Raw genomic sequence first — 10,760 nt, 5'->3', positions numbered from 1 at the left:
GCCCTCATGCTAAAAAATCTCTAGAAACAAAGGACCTTATCAGCATACCTGAGCCCAAGAGGTGTTTTCTCGGAGCATAATAATGCAAACAAATAAGAAGGAAAAGCAAGCAGTGTAGCATAATAAGAAGAAATGAAACATGAAAGAATAACATTTCGGGTTTTGAACACTTCCACATCATTGATGCATTGAATAGTACGTGAACTTCATGGCAGTCTACAGCCCGCAGCTGACCTGATTGGGCTGTTGGCATGACAGGTCATTTACACAGAAGAAGAAGGTTGAATCTCTATACTGAACCATCTCAGCTCAGAATCAGAGAAGGGTTCAAGAGCAGCAACAGCCTGGTCTACACCACAAGAACAGACAGCCATTGGTGTGCACAATCCTTAACAAGCCATCATTTAATACAATGTTCAAACCGACACAAACGTGGGAGATCGAGAAGGCAATTGTGTCTATTTGGACTCCACAGTTTTGAAGGTTTTTCGGTACTTCAGCACAAGTTGTGGCGCTCTGTTAATATTGTCACACAGTGTCTACTCTCTCTCTCTCCCTAACTGTAACTCTGTGACCTTGGACCTCATATTTAAAATTTTGCACGGATTCAAATATGAAAGAATACAACACCAAAAAACAGAAAAATGTGTACACCAAAAAAAGTCTGATTTATAAAACCTGGCGTATGCTACTCATATGCAATTTACCCTTTATAAGTCAGTGGAGTGGTGGCTCTGAGGCTAGGGATCTGCACTAGTAATCAGAAAGGTCGCCGGTTCGAATCCCGTAAATGCCAATAGGAACTCTGCTCTGTTGGGCCCTTCAGCAAGGCCCTTAACCTGCAATTGCTGAGCGCTTTGAGTAGTGAGAAAAGCACTATATAAATGCAGAGAATTATTATTATTACAATCATCTTGTCAATGTGCATACGTGGATGCACCTCAAACCCTGCCCAGTTGCCACCCTGAACCAGTTACATAAGGACTATGTTAATCAGCCTCATACATATGCAAACACAATGCTGCAGACCTTCATTGGCTGGTAGAGCAGCCTCCCACCTGACACATTGACACCATCCACCTGCATTTGAGGAGTCCTATGGTCCGCTATACATTTAAGCATGTGTGGCATTATAGCAACCCACCACCGCCCTTGCACTCTTGGGGTCAGGTAAAGGCACCAGCATCTGTGTGGGCAGTCACTATCACCTGGCACATGTGATGACTGCAACATGATTCTGTTACAATGAGTAGTGCAGGCCATATGAAAAACTGAGAGTTCAGCCAGTTACCTTATCAACAAGCCAGCCATTGCATACAGCACCATCAGCACATTGTCTGCCGATGCTACTTCGCCTGAAAAACAAATGAATCACCAGTTGATCCATGCCACAGAGCATCCTGGCAGCATGTTAATGGAATGTTAATGCTTATGGTTAACAAAAGGAGTTTCATTCTCGGTAGGTGCTCTTGTTGCAGTACTAGCTAAGCTGAGTTGAAAACTAAGACTCAACATAGACCTCATGTTTTTTATTTGATACATGAATTGTCCATTTATTCTGTAATAATAATATGCCCCCGACCCCCTTCCCTCACTGTGGCCTGTCCCTCTTTGGATGGAGCCTTTCGTTTTTACTACTTCCTCTGGATTTCACTCGTTGAACTGACCGCACTTGTAGTCAAAGTATTTTTCTGAGATAATGCAGCAGTGGTCGCTATCACATTGGCCTAGTTTAGTGTCACTAGCCTAGTCACGTCAGGGCATTGGCTTCCCCAAATTTCAATTTAGCATTATTTTCACTCTTCCATTGCCCACCATGCGAAGCTACTTGTCATTAGCGTTACAGCTATAAATCTCATTCACATTGCCCAAGCAGGTCCAAGAAAGTCACTACCATGCTGCTATTGCCAATGTATAATGTTGGACAGTGGAATAGCCTGATGAAACCAATTTTCTGATTTCTATGCAGTTTTTGGTATTTTCATTATAATTTTGGATTTTTTGAACCTTTCTTCTACACATTTTGCCTATCTTTACATTTTTCTTCCTACCCCTCACAACTTGATGGACACACAGATGCACAGACACACACACACAGACTCTTGTCCTTTCGTTAAAGTGGATGAGGAAGTCAAATGCTCCAATTATGTTAAACCAGACACTGTAGCAAACTGCCTTTTTATGATGGCAAAAACATGTTAAAGTTTTATGTATATACAACCACACTGCGTGGAAAATAAATGGAGTGCCCCACCTTTTCTGCTTTCATCTGTCCTGGCATTGTTTCCTCCTTTCCCTCTTATGTATGTTACATGTGCAACACTGATGAAGGCTCCACGGACAAAACTTGTGTCTGTAAAGGCCTTGTCACCTTTTAAATTAAAATTTTAAGTCACAAACTTCATTTTACATAATCTTAGCAAGCCAGAAGTCATGATGCTCTCCCGTGACTGCCATGCCTGTAGTTTTACATACACAGCAACTGACTTCAGCTAATCTGCAACTCATCCCTACAACATCAAACAGGTTTGACTTTGTCTTAAGTCAGGGGTGTCGAACTCCAGTCCTGGAGGGCTGCAGTGGCTGCATGTTTTCATTCTAACTATCTTCTTAATTAGTGACCAATTTTTGCTGCTAATTACTTCTTTTAATTATCTTGACTTAGGCCCTTTAGTTGTTTCTTTTTCCTTAATTAGCAGCCAAACAATAATGAGACACAAAACAAGCCACCACATCACACAATATCTGAAAATAAAGAAAGGCGATGCTCTCAGTAATGTTGATTTCTCAACTCTCCAAAACACTTTAAAGATGTTCTTATAAAAAACAGAAAATCAACAGTTTTGGAAATGTCTGCTGTTGCAGAACGAGAGCAGCAGCAAGCCACGGAATTAAATAACGGGTTTAATTAACAGTAAGCATCGGCTTCTCATTAAGAATGTGGTTGGAGTTTGAAGCCCCAGTTTAAGCTGTTCATCTGTTGGCTCGTTTCACATCTCATTTCTGTTTGGCTGTCATTTAATGAGGAAATGAATCAATTCAGAGCACTGAATCCTTCTAACATGGCTGCTAAAATAAAGGGGAAAAAAGTGAATTAGCAGTGAAAACTGGTCACTGATTCGGAAAAGGGTTAGAATGAAAACCTGCAGCCATTGCGGCCCTCCAGGCCTGGAGTTTTGACACCCGTGTCTTAAGTAGTAGGGGCAGGCTCTGTGCACATGTGAGCGCTGACAGCCAATTAGTGCTCACCCGAAATTACGATGCAGAGATAAGGAATACGGAACATTGGTGTTTTGGACTTCACATACAGACCAGAGACCCCTATGTCAGAAGTATAGTGTTTTATGTACCACCATAGGATGCAAAAAAAGAATAAAAGAGCTGAGACTGTGGCTGAACCTGACGAATCTGTAAACCAATCATACAGCCACCGTCAGCCAAAGGGGTGAGCTTGCAATACATTGGAAATGTGAAACTGTTCTGGAAAGTCATTATGCCGTCATGCAATTTGACATCTCCCAATTTGTCATGTAGATTGATATACTCAGGTGACGAGATCAACAGCTACAGTCATCAGATTTGACAACCCCTTTGAAAGAAGTCATGTAACATCGTCATTACCGTCTCTCCTTTCAAGTGTGAAAATAACCTTTAAGTTTTATTCTTTAACAGACTGTATGCTTGTTCAAACAAATATTGATACTGAGGAAGTAAACAGAGAGAGGTGTTGTTACTGATTGTTCAGCACTTTGGGTTATTGTTGTTACAAGGTGACCCACTTAGACACTGGATTCAGAGCTGTCATGGCTGGTTCCACTTTTGAAATAATGGCTTAAGTGGCTAACACTTTGGATATTTCAGCATCTTGTTTCTCTGTTCTCTAGTTGAGTAGGAGATGTGATATCTTATCTAAGGTTGGAAGTATGCGCTGATTACAGTGTGTTGCGGCACCCACCACACGAGGAACCACCCAGATTGGAATCCGAGTGCAGCTATGGAATGGGTGACACCTCAGCACCACACCGGAACAGCGTGAGGATTTTTACAGTGGCTGGAGTGCCAATCCTACCACCAACCTTCAAGTTTTCCCTGTAAGTTGGAGGACCTGCCTGCAGGGCTGGATGCAGGTTAATGTCATGCCCAGGATGAAGCAACTACAGTTTAAGGGCCTTGCTCAAGTGCCCAATGGAGTAGAGTCACTTCTTGCTTTTATGGGATTCAAACTGGCATCTCATCTGACTTCGAGAAAATGTTGCATGGCATTTTTACTGATTTGTAATTTATCATTGCAAAGCAATCTTTATCATTAAGAAAATATATGTATGAATGGAACAGCCCCCAGAGCGGAGCTTCACTGCAGTAGGTGAGCCCTTCCAGATGTTTTTGTGGCAGCTGAAGTCCTTTCTTGCTTTACATGTTCCCATAAAAAGAGTGACTGGTGCTGAGAGCCTGGCTGCATGTCAGTAATTTTTAAATCTTTCTTATTTTATTACCAAAGTATGGGGTATCTTGGCACAAAGTAATGCTTTGCTATAATCTAATTATGTTTTTCTGTAGCAAAGAAGTGAAGTGTGTTACAGGTTAATATCTTGTAATCACATTTCAGTTTCTGACTTAACTAGACTTTGATGACTTGCATTATCCATCTGTTTCTAAGACAATATGTAATTGTCATAAACATCATAAAGGGCAGGCATTCCTGATCACCTAATGATTGAGGACACCAATCTGTGTCCAATGCCCGATTTGCACAGCACAACCATACAAATTTCACATAGGCATGGAGCGCACTGAATTGTACAGCACTGTCAGATACGGTATGTCCTGGTGATGTGTTATTTATTTTACCACATTTATTGAACACTCATTTTACTTTAGGATTTATTGGAGTCAACTTTGTCTTTATTAAGAAATAAAGATTTTGAGTTTTACTTTAAAAAATAAAACCTTTCCAGTTTTACAATGCATTGAAAGAATATGACTAACTGACAGAATTTCATTCTAATATAAGGAAAGTCAAACAGAGTGAACTTTGTTGCATATCTGGAAAACTTTTATAATTGAACAACTAATAGCTATGCTAACATTTTTTTTCTTCACTGTGATGTACAAGTAAATGATTGTAATGTGGTTACCATGTCAGCACAGGTGAGCCAAAAAAGGAACTAATCCTGGATGGGAAGCCAGTCGATTGCACACTCAATGATGACCAATATGGAGTTACCAGTTAACCAATTAATACACACGTTTATGGAATACTGAAGGAAATCCAGAACACTCAGAGAAAAATCCATAAAGACACAAAACGCCACCCAGCTAGTGACTACTCCAAGATTTGAATGTGGTCTCTTTTAGGTGTACAGCAGCAGCACTGACCACTTGGCCACCACGATGCATGACTATTGCATTATTAATTCTGTTATGAATTATCGTATGGTGGTGCAGTGGTAGTGCTGCTGCCTCGCAGTTAGGAGACCCGGGTTCGCTTCCTGGGTCCTCCTTTTTTGGAGTTTGCATGTTCTCCCCATGTCTGCGTGGGTTTCCTCCAGGTGCTCCAGTTTCCACCCACAGTCCAAAGACATGCAGGTTAGGTGCATTGGCGATCCTAAATTGTCCTTAGTGTGTGTTGGGTGTGTGTGCCCTACAGTGGGCTGGTGCCCTGCCCGGATTTGTTCCTGCTGTGTACCCTGTGTTGGCTGGGATTGGCTCCAGTAGACCCCCGTGACCCTGTGTTAGGATATAGCGGGTTGGAAAATGGATGGATGGATTATCGTTAACCTTGTCTACATTAACGGTTTCTTTTTTTTCTGGTAGCATTGATCCCAGTCAAAGTTTCACACAACTTTCAAGTAACCCTTTGTTTTTCCTGTTTAGATTGCCTGTGAGGCACATTCACTTGTAATTGTTAGGTGACTGCCTTTTGCTCATCCATTTTACATTCGTTATTTTTTTATTTAATTAAATGTGACTTTCTAGAGTCTGACTCTGCTGGTTTCAACGTCACTCAGTGGTTAAATTACTATTCTGATTTGAAACTGGTATGTACTATTTGTTTCTTTTTATGGTGGCTGCATTATGTTTTACATCTTATTATAGAGACTTGTAGCGTTTATTTTGTGGGGATATTTGGTTATTTTAGGAATGTATTGGTAAGTTGCAGCTTTTAAGTGAATAACCTGGGAAAGCTAACATTATTTTTGATAGATAGATAGATAGATAGATAGATAGATAGATAGATAGATAGATAGATAGATAGATAGATAGATAGATAGATAGATAGATAGATAGAGACGAACCACTGATAGATAGATAGATAGATAGATAGATAGATAGATAGATAGATAGATAGATAGATAGATAGATAGATAGATAGATAGATAGATAGATAGATAGATAGATAGATAGATAGATAGATAGATAGATACTTTATTAATCCCAAGGGGAAATTCACAATTTAGTGTGTATTTAAAGAAGAGTTTGACATGTAGGTGCCTTTTGGACAGAGGGTTTAATCAGCATGACAATGACTCATAGGAATGACAATGTGTTTTTAAAGAGAAAAGAATTCTATGATGCATGCGGACAGATTGAAAAACATGGGGAAATATCTACTTATATAATACACTACCGTGGCTGTTCGTTTGTCAGTCCAGGATTTTAAATCACCTATAGCTCGCAAACCGTTTGAACTATTGACCTGAAATTTGGTACACTTGTACTATGTGACGTCTACTATCCGCTTTTGGGGTGATGATTGACCTCCAAGGTTATTCCTCTTTTTATTTTATTGTAGAATCAACTATCGGCAGCGGTCAGCAGGGCGGCCATGTGGCGCATGCATACAGGCGCCATTCTCATCCTTACCACCATTACTTGCCCTACCTCTTCATACCTTAAATCATTCTTGAGGCAGATTGAATACTTAAGTGCCAGCTTAAGTAAAAAAATAAAGAAAAAAAATCAAGTAATTGCAACACAAACACTGACTTAATCAGTTTTAACGTGAAAAGATGCTGACGAAAGAAGAGAAGAAGTGGGCTGCTAGGGTGGAGAAAAGAAGAGCTGCTCAGGAAGCAGCAAGCGCATCAACCTCTGAGCAAACGAATGCTAAACATACAGAGAAAGAGGATGAAAACTAGGAATACTCAAGTCAAGTGTAACATGCAGTGGGCTGTTACTGGTGCATATATAAAAGCAAATATTAATGAAGTGTCATTACTATTAGACTTAAGCTCAGATAAACTAACAAGTGTGTATGCTCGTAAGAAGGTGTAAAATAGGGGCTTAGAATTTAGCCTTGAAAACATCTGTATATTTAGCTAAAAATAACTTCACTGACAAGTATTAATATCATTAGAAATTATCAGTTGTCCAATTTCAGCTAATGCAACTGTTATTAAGTCTTTTGTCATCATCTGTCAAAGCACTGGATAAAAGAAAGGGCTTTGGGAGTACTAGAGGAGTTAATGTCAGGTATGAGAGAGTGTAAGAGATATGTGAGAGAAACCGTTTTGATGACACAATGAAACATCCTGCTGCCAAAGTACAGTGCCATCTACAAAATGAAACTGCGCCCCAATGGAAACAAGTATTAAGAGATCTCCATGTCCATTTTTTGGTTTTCCTTGGTCATTTTTAAGTTCTTGCACTTCCCCGGATGTCGAAAGATACTGACGAGCAACTCATGTGGAGGTATGTCACTTTAGAAGTTATTATTGATATTTGTTATATTGGAAGATGTATTTTCCAGAGAAACATCCACGGTTGCCTGTTTGTGGCTTACATTCTGCAGTTCTGCTATGAAACTTTCATTTAAGGTTTCTGAGTTACCAGATTGACTTGTTTGCATTTTAAGGAGGACACTCTTTTAAGATCTTCATGGCATACAGTATGTGTCTAATAATTTGTGCTTCGGACTACATTTTGCTTGAGTGTTACTTGTCACAGACTCATTACATCTTTGTGATGGCCTCAATAGTTGCAACACTGCACTAATGAATATCATTCAGTATCCTATAGGCCTTGGATTAAGAAATCACTGTCTTACACAATTGAGCAAAGAGAAATTTCCCCCGGCACAAATGAGTGGTGTGTCATTACACAACAGGCACTCCTACACTTTCTGCCTTACCACCCCCCACTACAATGTGCTATAAGAACCAAAGAAACATGAGATACCTAGTGAGCCATTTCACATGAACACCATTTTTAATGTTGTATCTCCTCCAGTCTTGTTGAATCTACTCCTGTCTCCTATCTCTGTGCACCTCTTTCCAAGGACCATTGCTCCCACTTACCTTCTGATTCCACACTGAATGAGCTTATGATGGGAGGATTCACTTTTGGCCTCGGACAGAGACACTTCCTCCCAGTGTCCCAAGACAAGCACACCCTGAGCCATCCAAAGCCCTTTAAAGATCAGGTCTCTTACAGTTATAAAAGAACAACATCGACCCATTATCTAAGGATTATTATCCTAGGAAGCACAAATGGCCACCTGACAGCTCTAAGGTTTAAAACAGTATGATATGTTATCCTCTGTTGTAGTGATTCTCAAAATGTTTGGACCAGGGGCCACTTTTGTCCAAATCAAAAATGGTGAGGACTATCTATGTTCTCCTCTCTAGTCTCTGGTTTGGCTTCACTTGTAAACCCTCTAGTATCCGGGAAAGGTCAAATGGCAGCTTCCATGGTGCTTATGGCCAACAGCTACTGATTAGTGCAAATTATGTGCATTACAATTATTATTTTTATTATTTTTCTTCTGTAGGTACTCATGTAAAAAATACTATAACAACCCAAGGTGCAAAGAAGAAGAGCTGGCACACAAACACAAAAACTGAGTTAGTAGGCCATAACAGGACTGTTTATCAGGAAGCTCCTCCTTAATTTAAATGTCTGCAGTTATATCTTTGGACGGTGCTCTAAGGAAACTCAACATAAACCCAGAGCAACCAGAATGCTATCAGACTCAAACAACTCCTCAGTCTCTTTCTGTGTTGCAGGCCAATTCTCACAATGCTACTCTAGGAGCTACCATGCTGGCTCAGAGTACCAGATCAGAGCAGGAAGTGCTGTAGACATAAAAGATGTTATCACCTTCAAGAAAGTCAGACAGGGCGCCCTGTGGTTGGTGTCTTAAGAGACGTTTCATCTGGCCATATCAGCAAGAAAATTCGTCTATGAAAGAAGACTAGGTAGATTAGCACATGGACTACATCTTGAGAACCACTGCTGTATCAGACAGGTGGGGTGCGGACCTCCTGCTAACACTCCCTGGCTGCTTTCTCACTTTGGGCACCAGGTATGCCATTGGCTGGCACTGGTTGATCCACCTACCCTCCCCACTACCCACTTCTCTCTTTCACTCTGTCCCTTATGGGTCTCGCTGGACCCTGCCTCTGTCCCTGTCCTGTGCCACTACTCCCTGCTAAGTACTTCCTTGTCTACTGGGCAACCAATCACACACTTCTCAGTTATGCCTTTAAAAATCTTGTAATGGCTGCCACCTCTTCTTGGGACTCGGTGTGAAGTCAATTTGTAGTGCCATATTTCTATTCCAGAGCAGCGAGGTAACTAGAAACTCTAAGTAAGGGAGTTCTATCAAACTATGTTCATTAGCCATCAACATTTTCAAAAATGAAGGTATACATTAAAATATCACTCACCATTCTACTTTAATGTAAAGGCAATCAGCCATAGAGGGACAAACATAGAAATATGAATGTCAGGTAAGGCGATTCTCTTTGGTCCTGCAATTTGAAAGGCTAAAGCACAATGATACCAGAGTGGATACCATCTCACAGACTGGACTCAGGCACAGGACGTGAAAGTGTGTGAGATTTTACAAAATCTGTGTTGGTGTGAAACATTCGTGATTCAACTGAGATACTCAGCTTTGAAATCCCTTAATCCTTTTTGACAACCTGAGCTGCTTATCTCTTTTACCAGGGCGCTTCGTAAATTGAAGTGTAGTATACAGAGTAAAAAGATGTTATACTGTACAAATACCAACTGCTCTATTTAAATAATTTTACTACCACACATTCACCAGTAAAAGGCCTGCCATATGTACCCCTGTAATAATTCTTTGCATTTATATAGCACTCTACTCATAGCGCTCAGCAATTGCAGGTTAAGGGCCTTGCTCAAAGGCCCAACAGAGCAGAGTCCCTGTTGGCATTTACGGGATTCGAACTGGCAACCTTCTCATTGCTAGTGCAGATCTCTAGCTTTAGAGCCACCACTCCACCTCTCCCCTACCTACAAGACACTGCTATTCAGGGCTGGTTACTGTCAAATGTCACTGTGTTCTTTTCTTTGTTAACCTCATGCCATGACACAATCTCTCCATTATCTGGGCACAGCCCACAGAAATCCAAGTGCTGGTGCCCCCTAGTTGTCTTTGCTACCCAGCACTGTTTTCATCTATAAGCTCAGGACCAAAAAGTATTTCTGTCAGGGGGCTTCTCAGAAGTGCAGTGAGCTCCTCCATGTTCTTCTCTGGCCCCATCCTCTTCATCTCAATATCTGCTTTTCACTCAATTTTACAATTATTTTAAAAAATTCACACTTCCATTATCAAGTGCACTTAACCTAGGCCACAAAGCAGGAACAAATGCTGGATGGACTGCCAGTCCACTGTAGACCAAGGCAGAGTTGCTAATTTTGCTCAGGAACATGCAAAACATTATATTGACAGTGACTTTGAGTTGAACCCAGTGTGCCTTGATCTGTGAGAGAGCAGCACCACTGTGCCA

The sequence above is a fragment of the Erpetoichthys calabaricus genome, chromosome 8 (assembly GCF_900747795.2).
Source record: "Erpetoichthys calabaricus chromosome 8, fErpCal1.3, whole genome shotgun sequence".
NCBI classification, from domain to species: Eukaryota; Metazoa; Chordata; class Cladistia; order Polypteriformes; family Polypteridae; genus Erpetoichthys; species Erpetoichthys calabaricus.
The sequence above is the reverse complement of the archived record's forward strand: the minus strand, read 5'-3'. Positions refer to the sequence as shown.